General features: G+C 42.1%; 2 protein-coding genes across 26 annotated transcripts in view; one reads left to right on the forward strand and one right to left on the reverse strand.

The window, feature by feature from the left end:
• Positions 1-6,411, reverse strand: part of LOC310768607 (lethal(3)malignant brain tumor-like protein 4) — a 60,633-nt gene extending 54,222 nt beyond the window's left edge. For 4 of the 25 annotated variants that reach the window (XM_083627026.1, XM_083627022.1, XM_083627030.1 and 1 more), the window contains exon 1: positions 6,176-6,273. The gene's annotated coding sequence lies outside the window, so the exon portion shown is untranslated. Of the gene's footprint in view, positions 1-5,850 lie in introns of all 25 variants that reach the window. The other 21 variants (XM_083627043.1, XM_083627037.1, XM_083627035.1 and 18 more) reach the window with 16 other exon arrangements.
• LOC310769109 (putative transmembrane protein 244) overlaps positions 3,177-17,095 on the forward strand; it is a 57,932-nt gene continuing 44,013 nt past the window's right edge. Inside the window, exon 1 of the mRNA XM_083628218.1 lies at positions 3,177-5,504. The gene's annotated coding sequence lies outside the window, so the exon portion shown is untranslated. The remainder of the gene's footprint in view (positions 5,505-17,095) is intronic.

Below are 17,095 nucleotides of genomic sequence, written 5' to 3' on the forward strand. Positions count from 1 at the left end.
ACAATTCAGCCAGATAAAAACCATCATCCTGTAGCATAAGGATGTAAAGACTAGAAAGGTTAAACAGAAAGTATGTGTGTAAGGAGCTAAAAGATTCCATGGCAGGTGATCAGCAGTTAAGGATAGAAGTTAACCAAGTTTTAATGGTTTGGATAGAAGTGGAACAGAGTTTGGGAATTTTAAGAACAAAATGGGAGCAGTGTATAAACATAGTTTGCAATAGGAGGCAGTGTGATTAAGTTGCAAACCTAAGAGCAATTGTTATTTTGGAAATATTACAGGACTTCTGTTGGTAGAAATATATGCATTACTATGCATATTTCACTGCCCTTGACATTTTAATATTACATAATTAAAATGCTGAAATTTAATAGTATTCTTTGATGCGCACCAAACTTGTTTGTCTACCTTATCAGAAGTGATCAAACATTAAGGTTAAGGGATGACTTTCACTTACTAACATACTTCAGAAACAAACAGATTTTAATTTGAAAGCAAGTTAGTAACACAAAAGTATGTTTCTTTCTGGACAATAAGAACGTAAGAGTGCAGAATTAGGCATGTCATAGCCCACTAAAATCAATGAGATTAGGTGCACAAAACTCAGTTATAGGATTGGGCTATGCTACACCAAAAACTAAAACCATGAGTTAATACATAGTTGAACACCACATTCTCTTATTATTGCATCTAACTGATGTGCTAACATAACCTTATATTCAGTACACTTAAAATAATTCTAAGCTTGGAAGGTCATTATAACTCTTTATCCAAAGCTCAATTGTACTATTTTGAGTAAGGGAACAAAATTCTTTGCTCTACCCCTAGGTCTGAAGGTCTTTCTGACCCAATATAACTACTGACAATCATGTCGCTTATGATAGGTTGAGCTACTTCAGGCTACCTGGAAGCCCTTTCTGAGCCTATTGAACCAACAACCAACTTCCCAGCCACCAGTAATGACAATATCTTTATCTCGTCATAGAGAAATGAGTAAAATAACCAGCTACTACAGTAGCCTTAATAATGTAACCTGGTAAAATACATTTAAGTGAGAAATATGCTTATTGTCCATGATAACAACTGAATGTAATATGCTCTCATGTACATCCCATTAAAATTAACACTGTCATTTACTTCGGCAATAAAAGATAATATCATTCATAAAGCAAGAGATTCCTGCTAATCAGAGCAAATGAAAAGCAATATGCACTTTGACAATTTATATTGGAATTCTTTGGAGCTTCAAATATAGAAACCATATCTATATTTTACAAAAATCATATTTTACAAGTAGTCAGTTTTGGAAGGAAACATTTGTAGATTGAGAAATTACTCAGTTCAATGATGTCCACATATATATGTTGGTTGTTCATCCAATTCATTTCTGAGGGAAAACTGGCACTCCTTTACTGGCAATAACTGTTAGTTTCACCCATATACCCATCTCTTTTGAGTTATACATGTAATTATTTTGCTAGAACTCTCTCACTAGGTTCCAAGGCCATTCTTTTGATAATTTATGATTTGTACATATTAAACATTCCATTGCCCATCAACAGATGAAACATGGTTTTTCCTAGTCACATCATCAGAAAAAGCATAAAAGATAGATAAGAGAAAAAAGTTAACCTGACAGGAAGTATGAGTTGTTTATCACAAATGCCCATTATCACGTAACAGTTTCCACCACAGTATACTTTTCCATTTTTGCTTATGAATAACTTGAAGGTGCTGATACAATAGCAGTATAATGTTACATTAGAAATTGAACACAAAGCCTCATCTCTCTTTCCATTCTATCCTAAGCATGTTAACTGGGAAATAAGTTTAACTGCTGCTCAATGGAGCTTATTTCCAGATAAGCACATAAAGGGCCAAAGCCATACAGCACAATCCAATGTAAGTCTACTCAGAAGTTAAATGAGACTTCCTCCCAGGTAAGTGTGTATAAGGATTGCAGCCTCTGTCTTTCAGCTTTTGCAGTGGGGGTAGGAAGGAAACCTGTGGCCCCCTATACACTGTTGGACTCACATCAACCCCAGCCAACATGGCTAATGTCAGAAATAATGGAGGATGCAGGCTCCCCATCCCTGTACTACACAGTCCAGTATTCCATTCTTCTAATGTTTGACAAATATGCTACAAAATAAAAAAAAATCCATTATTCTCAAGAATAATTCACTGACAAAAAAAAACAACTAACACTGAAACTATACTTCTATTTTTTTTTTAAATAAATTTTTATTAGGGTTTTACAAAAAAGAAAAGTAAGGATTTACAGAATAAAAAAGAAACCACAGATAGAGATAAACAATAAAAAAGAAAACACAGAAACTATACTTCTAACGTCTCCAAAATAACTGTATAGGTGGGAAATAATCTGAAATGATGAAATTATCATACAGCATACTATGTGAGGGATATGAACAAAGGATGACCACATTACGATATGCTGACTGAACGCGCAGATACATAGTAACTTGTTTCAGACAGAACACTAAACTATTATTTGTTTAGCTTAATTCTGACTTGTTTGTACATTCAAACCCAACTAAGCTCACCAACTATGATCTGAAACCATGGTCGGAAGGTAACTTGCATATTTCACTATGAACATGGATTCTAGGAACATGCTTCCTACCATCAATACGTGGGGGAGGGGGGGACTTAACAAAGCTATAGTTAAATAACCAAACTTTTATCAGACTAGTGTCTAATCAATCCATGGCCCCATCCAGAGAACTCTGCAACTAACTTTTCTAAATTGTAGCTACCTGCACAAACTTGCAACACAGGCTCCTCCTACACATGTACTATTGAGCCCATCCTACAAGTGAAAAAGTTTTTATCTTAATTCTGAAATCAAATTTTCTGCAGTATGCCCCGGAATATCAGTAGCTGGGCATCACAAAAAGAGAGTGTTGTCACACTTAGGTCCTGTTTATGGGCTTCCCACAGACATCTGGTTGGCCAGTGTGAACAGGATTCTGGACTAGATGGACCTTTGGCCTGATCCAGCAGGGCTGTTCTTACATTCTTTCAATGAAAGTCTCAGGGGGAACCTCTGCACAGCTCTTTGTGCCATAGGCCACAAGGAACACTGTATTCCCCCACCCCACCCCACCCCTTCCCACAGAATCAGGAAATACACAAACAAACAGGCAATTCTACCAGCAAAATCAATTTACTGTACTGATTCTATTAGCACAGGCCATTCACATGGGCAGAAACAATAGGGATTGAAGGGTGGGAATAATGTCCTGCTAGAATGGCCTTTGCGCCTTGCTATTTCCCTGTATATATCTCTCTACCTGCTGTTATCCCTTGCAACTCTAATTCTTATACAATTATTTCACCACACTAGAACTTCTGCATGCATGTAAACCCATTCATTGCAAGAATGATTTCTACAGGATGAGAGTGAAGTTCAAGAAAAGTTTAGTTACACCTGATTTTTGTCATAGCCCTGTAACTACTTGCCAAAGAGTGCCAGTTGAGGCTCCTGACAAGGAAATGGCCACAATGCAAATGCACGTGTATAAGCATTTAAGCCCCGTGGAAATTAAGGGTTTGATTTCACAGAAGCTCTGTACTGGAACATGGTCAACTATTTCAAAACATAGTATGATTTTGGCTGAAAACATATAGTTCTATAATTCTTACTAAAGATCTTTGCAAGCAAGAAAACAGCTTCCCTGGCCTATCTCCTGCTTTAAAGTAATTCATTTTGAATGTACACTTAGGGAGTGTAAAGGTACAATTAGAGGTTTTATTCTGCTATATATTAACTCCCAAAGGGACTACAATGGTTTCAGCAGAGCCTGCTGAAGATTATTGACTTCTTCCACCAAAAGTCAATAATCCTGCCAAGACAGGATTAAGCACTCAGAGTGCTTAGAATATATTTTTGCAGTAATCTTTACAATAGCCTTGTAAAGTACACCAGTCATATAATCATATTGCAGGAAGGGGGCTAAGAGATAGTGACTTGTATATGACTACATATTAAGTTAGTTGGTGAAATTTGCACCCATTACTTCAGATCCTGCGTTAATGCAACCTTTCTGTGGAATTATCTGGCCTATCAGCAGAGGGGGATGAGGAATGTATTGCTTATCCTTTCCTGAAATTCAGAAGTGCACAGTGGCATTAGTACAGACTGTTGCAGCTGGCCAGCCAGAATCCACATCTGAGACATCTTCAAGGACAAATTATATATTATATTTTTTGCTGTAAATCTAAAATTCTTTAAGGGTACATATAATGCAATATGTGAAAAAGACAACCCCTTATTTAAAACCATGTTTCATAGTACTGCACACTAATCAAAGAGCCATGCAGAATTGGCTACAGCTCCCTAGAGAGTACACACTTTGTTGTGAACAATGGGGAGTCCTGTGACACTTTAAAGACCAACAGGTTTATTATGACATAAGCTTTTGTGGCCCAGAACCTATTTCATCAATTGCCATTCTCAGCTAGCAGACATACATATATACAGGCGTAAAGAAAAAAAATGTAAACAATAGGACCATTAAATGCCAGAGCTACAATCTGTGACATGTATACTTTTGAGCTCTGCAGTTTGGCTCCACGGTTTACATTTTTTCTGTACACCTCTGCACTAGTCAGATCCCATCTGAAGAACTGTATTCAGTCCTGGACATTGCACTGGAGAATACAACTCCTGTGAGGAAAGGTTGAAGAAACTGAATATGTTGAGCCTAAAAAAAGAGAAGATGGAGGGAGAAAATGATAGCACTTTTCAAATACTTAAAAGGCTGTCACATAAAAGAGGACAAAGACTTGTTCTCTGCTCCTCAGAAGGGGTAGATCTAATGGGCTTAAGTTACAGAAGAATAGATTTCAATTGCCCAATAGGAGAAACTTCGTAACAGTAAAAGCAGTCGGATAATGGAACTAATTACATAGAGGAGCAGGCAGCTCCCCTCACTGGAGATCTTCAAGACTGGATTGCCCTCTGATTGGGATGCTCTAACTCTGGATTTCCTACAGCGAGCAGCAATTTGGTCTAGAGGGCATGTAAGACTCCCCTCCTAACAGCCCTGTGGCTGTTTGTGCCATATATGCATTATTATCCGTGCAAGTAGGAGATGGAGCACTGCTCAGCGAAAGCACAAGTGCTGCGTGTAGAAGGCCCCAGGTTTCAATTCAAGATCAACAGACACTATAATCTGACCAGGAATATAGGCAGCTTCCTGGGGTCACAGTTTGCAACAGTTCCATACCACAGGAATAGCCAGGAATAAGACACTCTCTCTCACCCCCCCTCCACATAATAGTTTTCTCTCCATATTTTTTTACACATCAGGAAAATACGGGGTGGGTGGGATGGAGGGGTAAACAAAACCTCCTGTCACAACAAGTCTTTGAAGATGCCACCGGACATTTGCTGTTGCCTGACTGTGAAACATTAGACATCTCTCAACTTTAAATGAACAAAAACAACCTCCGGGGACTCCAATGGGACTTACTCGCAGGTAAGCAAGGGTAAGCCTAACACAGCCACCCATCAAGACCTTTGTTTTTGTTTTTTGGTGGTTGTGGGGTGGGGAGGGGAGAGAAGGGAAACCTCACCCACCCACCCAAGCACAAAGCAGAAATTATGGGATGGGGAAGAAGGAAGATGCGGCGGGTGGCCGGGACGGGGGCGAGCGGAGAGGAAAGACAACTTGGCATCCTCTTCAAACTTCCCCACAGAACTTGGGGAGCCCGGCGGTGTCCGAGGCGGAACCAGAGTTAAATGAGGGGAAGGGGCAGTTTCCGAGTCCTGGGTCGAGGTGGGGGGTTGGGAGCCCCCACTCCGTCGCTCACTCATTTACCTACCGACTCACTCCGATTGGGGGGGGGGGTGTTGAGCGCACTTAATGGGACAGACCCCCCCCTTCCTCCTCCTCACTTTCTTCTCAAAATGGCGGGAGGAAGCGCCGCCTAACGGTGTGTGCAGCGCACGCGAAGCGGCGGCGGCGACGGGGGGTGGGGACGACGACGACAAAAGACGAGGGCCCCCCGCCCTCCCCATGCACAAAGTAATCCTCTTTTCCTCCCGTCCCATTCCATCCCCCCCAAAACTGAATTCGAAGTACGAAGAGGGGTTCCTTCCTGGCCGACACCCCCCCCCCCGCACTCCCCATCTCTTTTCCCTACTCACCTCCTCCCCTCGCTGGACTCTTCTCCTTTAAACTCCCACAACAATTCTTCACCCGCCCCCTCCCCCCTCCTTCCACTCTTCCCTCTTACCGGAGCGGTGCTCGGAGCGGCCAAGGCGCATGCGCGTAACAACTGGGGCGGCGCGGGCCGTTCCGGCCGGTTTGTGAGGGAACCCGAGGGATTGAGGCCCGGAGTGGAGGCGGCGGAGCGCGCGCGAGCGAGGGGATGAGGGTGGGAGGGGCGCGAGGCTCAGGCGGGAGCGCGCGCATCGGCCGGCTCCTGGGGGGCGGCAGGGGGATGTTTTTGGCAGGCGACTTGGGAGGGGAGTTTTTTTGCGTGACACAAGTTGCCACACAAACACACACACACACACCTCCTGAATCTTGTGGGCATGGGGATTCTGGCCCATAGGATGTTGCTGACCTACAGCTCCCATCCTTCCTGCCCCATGGTCATGCTGGGAGTTGGAGTCCAACAGCATCTTGTGGGGGCGGGGGGTGTCCCACACAGGGGTGGCTCATCCTGTTTGGCCACCTGAGGCAAAACGGGAAGGTGCCATCGCCCAGTGCTGCCTAAGCCTCGCTTACTGGGGTCATGAGGCAGCAGCTTCCAGGGGAGGTCTGGCAGAGATCTGGTGAGATCTGGTGCAAGCTACATGAGATCTTGCAAGAGATCAGGAGTGCTGACTTGGCCCCGCGACCATGGGTGCCCGGGGTCGTGGGTGCCATGCAGCGTGCATGGCCCTGGCACTGAAATTGTGAGTGCCCAGCTCCTTCATGGGGAATTTTGTGGGTTCTCGGGCACCCAGGGCCCCAAGGAATGGGCACCTATGCAAGAGATCCGCAAGATCTCACCAGAAGCCGTGACCCCAGCCCATGGGATTCTGCCGCCTGAAGCAGCTGCTTCATGAGCAGGCCAGCTCTGGTTGCAGGTTCGACATCCCTGCTTTCAAGAACAGCGGCTCCTTTTTCAGTTTTTTAATGTGGCAACAGGATTGGTTTAGACCTCTTTCCCCTGGTATCGTATCCACATGCATGTCATACAGTTACGCTTGTGAGTTCTGATGTATTACTTGTCTTTTAAAAGGGTTGGGATTTGATAATGAAGAAAATAACTTTCAGGGTTTATGTGTTCACATCCAACGCCCCTTACCAAATTTGCACCCAAGGCTGTTTTTGCATCTACAGCAGCTTTTATGATTCAGTAAGTCTTGTCATGCGGTCATGATTGTCTTGCCACTTTTAATGCATGGTATTTTTGTTATCTTGCCATTTGTTCAAGTTGTTTACCTCCATAATTGGGAACACTTTATTGCTCAGTTATGTCTGAATGCTAAAACAATAACAATATTTTCCCCCAATAAAAAGATTCTTCTCCCATTGGAGTTGTAAGACACATCTATAATGCAGGGAAAAATAAAGCCTCAAGCAGGCCTGAAACTGTTACAATTTAAATGAAAATGGGATCGAAGGAAGATGATACATGAGAAGCTAAATGGCTCACATGAAATACATGTTAAACTAGTCTTGATTGCTAGAGTGAGATACTATTAAAACCTGCTATTAAAATTCACTAAACGGGAGCACATATTTTGCCTAATCTGCATATCTGATTTGATGTTAGAATCATAATTCTGCTGATGGTTAGGCAGCATGCTGGTACATTTTAGTTGCAATCCTATACATGGGGGGAAATCCCATCAAATTTAATAGGAATTACTGGCAAGTAAACGACTAAACAACAACAACAAAACATGCATAGCACCACACTGGTGTAACTCATACAACACACAGACACACACATCTGCATGTGTGCACAAACAAGTTTATGGTGTCTTCTGCTCTTAAGGCTGCAATCCTGTATCCGTTTATGGGGTCTATGGGACTGTGCTGTAACATTTATTAATTTAAATATACCCACAATGGATTTATTAGCGGCAGTTATCATCAGTGTCCTTCGGTCAAGTCCATCAAACTGAGCTAGTCTATCCATGTCAAAGTTGCTAATTTGTCATTGAACCAGACAGAGATCTCCCCAATGTAGGGCAGTTTATACCATTTTCCTGTTTGTGTGTGTTTTGTTGGTTTGTGCCACTTTCCACCACAGGGCTCTTGAGTCAGATGAAAACAAAAGCATGTGGTTCATACCTGGCCAACGACATTGTGGTTAGGCACATACGGAGATCACAATCACCACTTCCTTCTTCATTCACCTGTGTGCAGGCATGGATAACATAATAAGGAGAAGGGATTTCAAGTGTGTATCAAGTAACCACACCCACCCCTGTGGACAGCAGGATCTAGAATCAATCTAGATTGAAAGCAGTATGTTGAGGACTAGCACAAATGATTGCAGATTGAGAAAAACCTACATTTTTGAACTACAAACAGGTTAGTCTATACACAGCCTGAGTCAAACCACTGGTCCATCCAGCTCAGTATTGCCTACACTAACTGGTAGTGGCTCTCCAGGATTTAAGATAGGGTTCTCCCCCAGCCCTACCTGGAGATGCTCCCTACCTGGAGATAGGACTGTGACCTGCATTTACAGCAGATGCTCTACCACTGACTTATGGCCCTTCCCCATATTCCATCCTGCCTGCTCCACAGAACCACTTAGCTGCATTTTCCTATACTAGATAGGGGTCCCTTCCAACTCCATGATTCTGTGGTTCAAACCTGCATATTATGGTTAGTACAATCCTTCTAACCAGGTTTGCAAAGCCATTTCAAAGTACGTAACAGGGGCCACTCTAATGAGGAAGTTCACAACGTGTGGAACTTTGGCACAGCTTTGATAGGTTTTCAAAGTGGTTTATGTTAACACGATACGAAAAATTTAATTTGGGTGGGGTATGTGTGTGTGCTGTAATGATTTTGTCCAAAATAGCCCATTCTAGATCTTCTGGAAAGTGACAGCTTCATAGATAGTACAAAGCAATGTGCTTGCTGAGGTTTTATACAGTGGTGTAGCAACAATGTCATAACGGCTGTTCGAAATAATTGCTCACATATGTCTTCAGGCTTCATCTTTTTAAAGCTGTGGCGTGGTGATAAGAGTTTAGCATAATGCATCCAATTTGATGGACAAGTCGGTGTCGCTCACCTCAGCTGGTGCTACCGCAAAAACCCTTTACTTTGGTATCACTGAATTAAAAGAAGCAGCTTCCTTTTAGAGTCCAAACTTCTGTTTGCCCATTTCTCCCCCAGCCAATTGATTCCCAAATGAGCCCTGTTTTGATTGGAGTGACCGGAGCTGATCTTCCTTTATCTTTTGTGCTGAAAGTGAAAGGATCGATTGTAACTGAAATAGTACAACTGGCTTGCCATGAGTATATCTAGTATGCATAATCTACCGAAGTCTGTCGGATGATTTAGCATTCCTATTGCTTTACAGTTTATACAGCTGCAGATAGATTTTATTTGTTTATATGTTTTGAAAGATTTGTATCCTGCCTTTTTGTCCAGTTATGAGACAATCAAGGGGGATAATTTTTTTGGGAGGGAGGACATGGAAGAAGATACAAGATGGGTAGGGATATAATACTCAGATATACACTTCTATCTTTAAATGTTTCAATGGCAGACATCACAGTTCTTCAGGAACATTCTCCAAACTAATCTGATATATATTTATTTATGTAAGCTGTTCTGGGAGCATTTCCAGCTGAAGAGCAGGATAAAAATGCTTTCAATAAAATTACTGAATAGACAACAAGAAATGCATGCATTTATTATGATTTGTATGCAGTGCAGTGCTAAGTAACTGTCCTATTAGTGCAACAGGACTTATTCCCACAACAGGACTTATTCCTGCACCTTCCCCTTCCCTAAATCTGCTTCAAAGGTTTGGGGGGAACCTCAGAACAAATATAGGGGCACACAGGGGGAGGAGAGGGGGGAATGTCCCATCTCACACACTTAAATTCTTGCGATGACAAGATACTTAACACTGCATTGGATACAAGTCACAGTATATATGTATGCATAGCCCAGTTTCTACAAAGGGTCAAGATGGATATACAGTGGTACCTTCAGGTTACATACACTTCAGATTACAGACTCCGCTAACCCAGAAATAGTGCTTCAGGTTAAGAACTTTCCTTCAGGATGAGAACAGAAATTGTGCTCTGGTGGCACGGCAGCAGCAGGAGGCCCCATTAGCTAAAGTGGTGCTTCAGGTTAAGAACAGTTTCAGGATAAGTACGGACCTCCAGAACGAATTAAGTACTTAACCCGAGGTACCACTGTAAAAGAATACCACAATATGTTACAATGAAACAACATAATAAAACAGCAAAACACACCAGAATCTATATAGAACAAATCAAATGCCAGTCAAACCCTCAAACTGCCTAAAAGGTTGACATGAACATATATGCTAAAGGAGCGAATTTAGGTGCCACTACTGGAAAGGACTTCTATTCATGTTCCCACCTATCTAACCCCGGGCATGGGGTGCACCTAGAGAAGGATCTCCCATTAATTGCAGGAAGGTTCATGTGAATGTTATGGCACAGTCCTGGAAAATAATAACGATTTTTAGAGAGATGTTTCTCATTTCATGGTAATTGTGATGCAGAGACCCTTTGATTTTATAATGATTTAGGGATGTCTTGTGTGCTGTGTAAGTTAGGCAGAATCTAAGAATGAGGACCATTCAGACCAGAACACAATATGCACAGTTAGGACCATCAAACACTGCAAATTCAATTCAATATATAATTGTGCACACAAAAAAGTAACAAAGTAAACCATCTTCTATACACAATGATAAAATGCAAGGTATATTAAAAGACAGAAGTAAATACAACAGGCAAACTATTTCAGATTATTCAAATGAGGCAAACTACTCTTTCAGTTGCTCAACAGCGAGATAAAACAGCTTCTGAACACAGTGACAAATTACAGCATGTATTGAAAGACAGATGAAAACACACTCTCCCAGACAAGCAAGCTTTCAGTTGGTTGCAATATATTTGGCAACTGAAAGTTTTGTTTATCTGCAACAGGTTAAGACACTTTTTCTTGTGCCTTTCAATATCCTGTCATGCACATCTCAATCTCCAAACAGAGGAAGACTTCCAGGGTGTCAACACATGCCTCAGGTTCAGTTTCTTTAGAATGAAGGTCACTGAAGCCTCTTTATGATATATGGTTTTATTCATATGTATATGTATATGTATATGTATATGTATAACCTGAGCATAGGGTGGAGGGGCTCAAAGCATGAACACTTGATCAGATCTTGCGTCCCCATTAGGTTTCTAGAGGAGTCCCAGCTTAGGTTCAGCACCTAGCAAGACATACCTCTGTGTTTACAGCTTCTAGGGCATGTTGAATTTTGCAACTTTCAAATTCCAAAAATGAGGGGTGCTAACAAGTTGTAACATGACTTGGGAATTCAAAAGATGTATTGGTTAAATTAACATATTTTGGTTTGGTTTGGTAAATAACCACATTAAAATAGTGACTTTTTGAGGGTTTTTTTGTGGAATTTCCATTAATTTAAACTTACTAATTTTTGTGTGAAAAAATGTGTGAAAAAATTGCATAAAAATCATTAAAAATGGTTGCCAAGTACTTGCAGTTATATTACTTGTCCATTAGTAGTTGTTGTAGTTGTAGTTGTAGTAGTAGTAGTAGTTGTGGTTGTAGTAGTAGTAGTAGTAGTAGTAGTTGTTGTTCTTCTTCTTCTTCTTCTTCCATCCTAACCAGTGTGGATTGACCTACAATGGCTCCTAAACAGATAACAGGACTGGGGACATTCACACATATGAGCAAATTAATTGGCAGAGAGTTGTCGCTCTCTGAAGTCCCAACTCAGATCTTTCTGTACATCTGAGAAGGGCACCTTCCGTCAACTCCAGTATTTCATCCCTGTTGTTGCTCATAGACTGTTCTGACGGGGTCTATGAACCTCCTTTGACATGTAAACTTACAACAGCGGAAGTAAATAAGTTAACTGATGGCCCTGTCAGGTTCAGTCTATAGAGAGGTGTGCGAAACAAGGAAGCAGGTAGGTGTATACACATAAGGTGTGTGATCTTGGTTGTACATTTTGTTGCTGTAAACTGTCTTGTGCATAGTAATATAGAAAGGTGGCATACAAATTAAAAGGCAAATGAAAAGAAATGAGAAATGTGAGGGCTACATCAGAGGCCAAAGTCAGTGAATCAAAGCAAGACTTGATGAAAGTTGCTTAAATTTCTTTTACATTTGGTTTAAATTAACTGGCGCCATTGCTTTCTAATGTTGTTTTATGATTACAAGGTAATGTTGCATGCTTAGTAGGATATGTTTTATGCAGAAAAAGCAAAACAAAAAATTCAGCACTACCTGAAATTTTCAGAAGGTAAAATTATTTTTTTATTGTTTTCCGAGAGCAATTTAGGTGCTTTTTAATCAAACATAGATTAACCAAGCTAAATGTTGTCCAATCAAAAAATAATACCATATTTGAATTCCTCACACCCAAAAACATATTCTTAAGACCCCTGCCCTCAGTGAAGAAATTTTGAAAAATAAAGTTTAGCCCCCTAAAATTACATGCCTTACCAGTGGTTCAGGGCTTGCACAGCCTCTCCTGGTTCAGATGTAATGGAGTAGAGCTGTCTGTCATCAGTATACTGATGGGAACAGCCCAGGGCTCCTTCAGATTAACTGTCTAGAAGATTTCTGCTGCAGGTGTCCCAAGTGCTGTTGCCACTTAAACAGTAAAGCTGCATGCTGTGAATTTTTTTTATTTTTTTTTTTTGCAGTAGGACACCCCCATTTAAAATCAAGAACTCCAAGGATCAGAACTCCCTGTGTGTTTTCGAAAATGTTTGCTCAACTAGTTTGCCTAAGGTCTTGAATTAAACTGATGACAATGACAAACCCTCTTCCCACATACAGAAATGTTTCAAACTAGCCAAGAGAAACAGCTCTTTCAATATACCAAATTATGTCAGGTTTGTTGAAAAAATAGAACCCATAGCAAAGTATTTCCTGGTGTTTTTTGAGGCACAGCGAGCATAAAATACATATTTATATAGTCTTTTAAATGCAGATTAGGTACCCAGTAGAGGGATACATGAGCACAATTATGATTATTTTGCTTTCCCTACCTCCTCCCAGATTTGCTCTGTTTTGCCAAGGGTGGGGGGGGATCCTTTTATTTTTGGCCATAGCTGTATTGCTGAACCTTCCCGGTGCTATCGAGAAAGTACTTTCTCAAGCAATATTTCTTCAAAGAGGGATTTTTAGAGCCAAGAGATAAGGGGTGAGCTTTGCATCTGTCTGTACAGAAGCTATTAAATTCTTATCACAGGTCGTTTATAGGCCCAGGGATTTGGAGTACATAAACAGGCAGATGCAAATGTCCTCCAGTGTTCTTGCTCCTCAGGAGGCACTGGGGAGAGCACAATTGCTTCGATTTGCAGCCCATTCTCTGTTGTTCCATTAATTTCCAGCGAAAACAGATACACCTGTTTTATCCAATACAGATTTGGGAAAGCGGCTTGTCTGTCTGTCTGTCTGTCTGTCTGTCTGTTCTCTATGTAAAAGGGAGTCCTTGGAGCACCCTAAAAGGTAAAGGGACCCCTGACCATTAAGTCCAGTCACAGATGACTCTGGGGTTGCGGCGCTCATCTCGCTCTATAGGCCGAGGGAGCCGGCGTTTGTCTGCAGACAGCTTCCAGGTCATGTGGCCAGCATGACTAAGCCACTTCTTAGAGCCAGTATGGTGTAGTGGTTAAGAGTGGTAGACTCATAATCTGGTGAACCGGGTTTGTGTCTCTGCTCCTCCACATGCAGCTGCTGGGTGACCTTGGGCTAGTCACACTTCTCTGAAGTCTCTCAGCCCCACTCACCTCACAGAGTGTTTGTTGTGGGGGAGGAAGGGAAACGAGATTGTTAGCCGCTTTGAGACTCCTTCGGGTAGTGATAAAGTGGGATATAAAATCCAAACTCTTCTTCTTCCTCTTCTTATACTTCTGGCAAAACCAGAGCAGGGCACAGAAACGCCATTTACCTTTCCGCTGGAGGGGTACCTATTTATCTACTTGCGCTTTGACGTGCTTTTGAACTGCTAGGTTGGCAGGAGCAGGGACCGAACAACGGGAGCTCACCCCATGGCGGGGATTCGAACCGCCGACCTTCCAATTGGCAAGCCCTAGGCTCAGTGGTTTAGACCACAGCGCCACTCCCGTCCTACAATTGCAACAAGACTTCCCACTACCACAAAGACAAAGCAGCCAGAAGCCCTGATCAATTGTTACATCAGCTTTTTAAAAGTTTCCCATAGTACATTTCCAGAAGCATCATCAAGACATCATAGATATGTCACATAAAAGGTGTGGTCTCCAGGAATGCCCCTGTCAATCAAATATAGTCTTTCACCTGTACTCCATCACAGTACAAAGGAAAGTATTTACAGTTCCCTGGTCCCTGAGTCAAGTCATACACACCCCTTAGTCTTGTCCAGGCTTCATCCCATTATGGGGTGAGAAGGCATTGTGATTGAGATGGTTATCTGTCTGACGCTCTTGGGGCAGGATATCTCCCGGTCATGACTCCTTTCAAAGGACCTGCTGACATGACTGTACATCTCAGGGCTTATGGTGGGCTCACTAACCCTTCCCCTTGTACCTCACTTCCCTGGGTCCTAAATACCATTGGAACTGAGAAGATTGATATGAGTAATATGAATTTCTAAAGTTTTCCCATTGAGCCAGTACATGGATACATTTATCAGTGAATTGCTACATTTGGTATTGGCGCCTACCCTGTTTTCCTTTGTTGGAGACCTGGGGCTCAGCTGGGGCTCCTCCTGCAAACTGAGCTGAGCTTCCCTTGCAGATGCAATGCCTTTGCAGATATGTTGCTGTTAATTTTCTTGACATTAGGGGCTGCTGTTGGGATCTTGAATTTCTGATTAGACAGGCACTGTCGGCCACAACTGGACCTAATGGTCAGGGGTCCCTTTACCTTTTCCTTTACTTGTGAATGGAGTCTTGAACCTAAATGCAGTGCTCCCCCCCAAAAAATGTTTAGGGGTACTCTCATTTTGACTCAAGAAAATCACCATTTTATAGTTCAAATCGGGAGAAATAAATACTTTAAATGGACAAAAGTACAAAGATTCACAAAATGTTTAGGGGTACGCGTACCCCTGCGTCCCCCCCTAGAAAAAAACACTGCCTAAATGAATGGCTTTGGTAATGTGTGAGGCAAGGCTCGTGGTGGTGGGGTGTTTCTCCGCTCTGCCCATCCTGTAACATCTATAGGTTTGGCTACCTGTTGGATATCACCACCAAGTTTGGAAAGACGGTTCTCAAGGTGGGGCACTTACAGAAATTTAAGACTGATAAAATGAGAAACCGAGGAAACCAAAGTTGGCAGATCTTTCTATCCCGAATTGCAATCGGCCAGAGGTTTCCTAGCAGAACCTAACCTTTCTGCCCACCCCTGCTCCATATAGACAAACCTCGATGAACCAAATACATGGACTGAATTAGTGTTAAATGGCAACCAGCAAACAAGGTGGTAAAGATGGATTTGGTGGACTATGACGCAACCTAAAATGCAAATGCTTGAGGAAAACCATGCATGAGCTCAGGCTGTGTGTGTGTGTGTGTGTGTGTGTGTGTGTGTTGCAACATATAATTGACCCAATCATAGTGTATTAATTGTGAATTTATACTGGCTTGCACACACATTTTATCTGGAAAACCAAGGTATGACTGTATTGCTGTTTGGAGATGCCCTCTTGGAATAGAGCCTGGGAGACCAGGGTTCAAATCTCTTCGGCCATTAAGCTCACTGGGCGATCTTGGGCCAGTCTCTGCTTCTCAACCTTACGTACCTTACAGGTTTGTTGTGGGGATTAAATGAGGAGGGGAAGAACTATGTACACCACCTTGAGTTCCTAGGAGAAAACGGTGGGATATAAATGCAATAATAAAATAAATAGAACACAAAAAGCAGGGCAAAATAAAACAGAAACAGAACGTCTGTGGTGTAAATAGTTATAGTATTTCAACAAGAAGTTAAGGGGCACACACCGATTGGAATCAAAGCAGTGTGCCCGATCTGAATTTTTGCAGGAGCAAACAGTACTGAGAGAGGGGTCACGTACAAATGCCCTGATACCATCATGTGCAAAAATGGTCATCAATTCCTAATTAATAGGACACCTGGAGGAGCCCTCTGTCACACTGAAGGATAGTTTGGGACCTGGGCAAATGAATGAACCTGAGACAGGGAAGTCCCTTGGTAGAAAGCATGAGAATAGAGAAGCCAGTTGCTTTATTTGCCCCAGGATTAAGCTTGCCAAGCCTGAAACTCTGAGTAACAAAGGGATTATTTTCCTTCCAAAAGCATTTCAATACAACCCAGGAAGAGAATGAAGTTGCGCACAACGTATGGGACTAAAGATAAATGCTGCTGGGGACCCAAACCTGTGGGAGAGCAGCTGGGGGGAATTAAAGGCTGCGCTGAATGATTTTGCTGCATAATACATAAGAGGTCAAGGAAGAGGGAAAATGATGATAAAAAAATCACCTGTATATGTGTGTGTGTGTGTATAAATGTCTGTGGAATCTTTAAACGGAAAGAAATAAAGTCTTTTATGTGCTAAATCCCGCATGGGAGATTTTGGGCTGCTAATACCGTCCTTTATTTTGCTTCTTTGTGGCAATGGAAGAAAGTGACGTCCTGAATAGTATAAAAGGCAGAAAGGTTGGGACCCTTTTAAATACACTTCGTCAGGGCGTTTCAGCAAGTCTTTTGGAAGCATTACCTTTTCATCCCCCTCACCTTTTTTTAATGGTAAGATAAAAAATTCTGTTGACAGGAAGGGAACAAATGCAAGTGATTTAGCAGTTAAGCCCCAGACCGGTCTTTTTTGAAGGGTGCTTTGATCAAAGCATCAGTGTGTC

The sequence above is a fragment of the Podarcis filfolensis genome (genome assembly GCF_964270895.1).
Source record: "Podarcis filfolensis genome assembly, chromosome: 8".
In the NCBI taxonomy this organism is placed as follows: Eukaryota; Metazoa; Chordata; class Lepidosauria; order Squamata; family Lacertidae; genus Podarcis; species Podarcis filfolensis.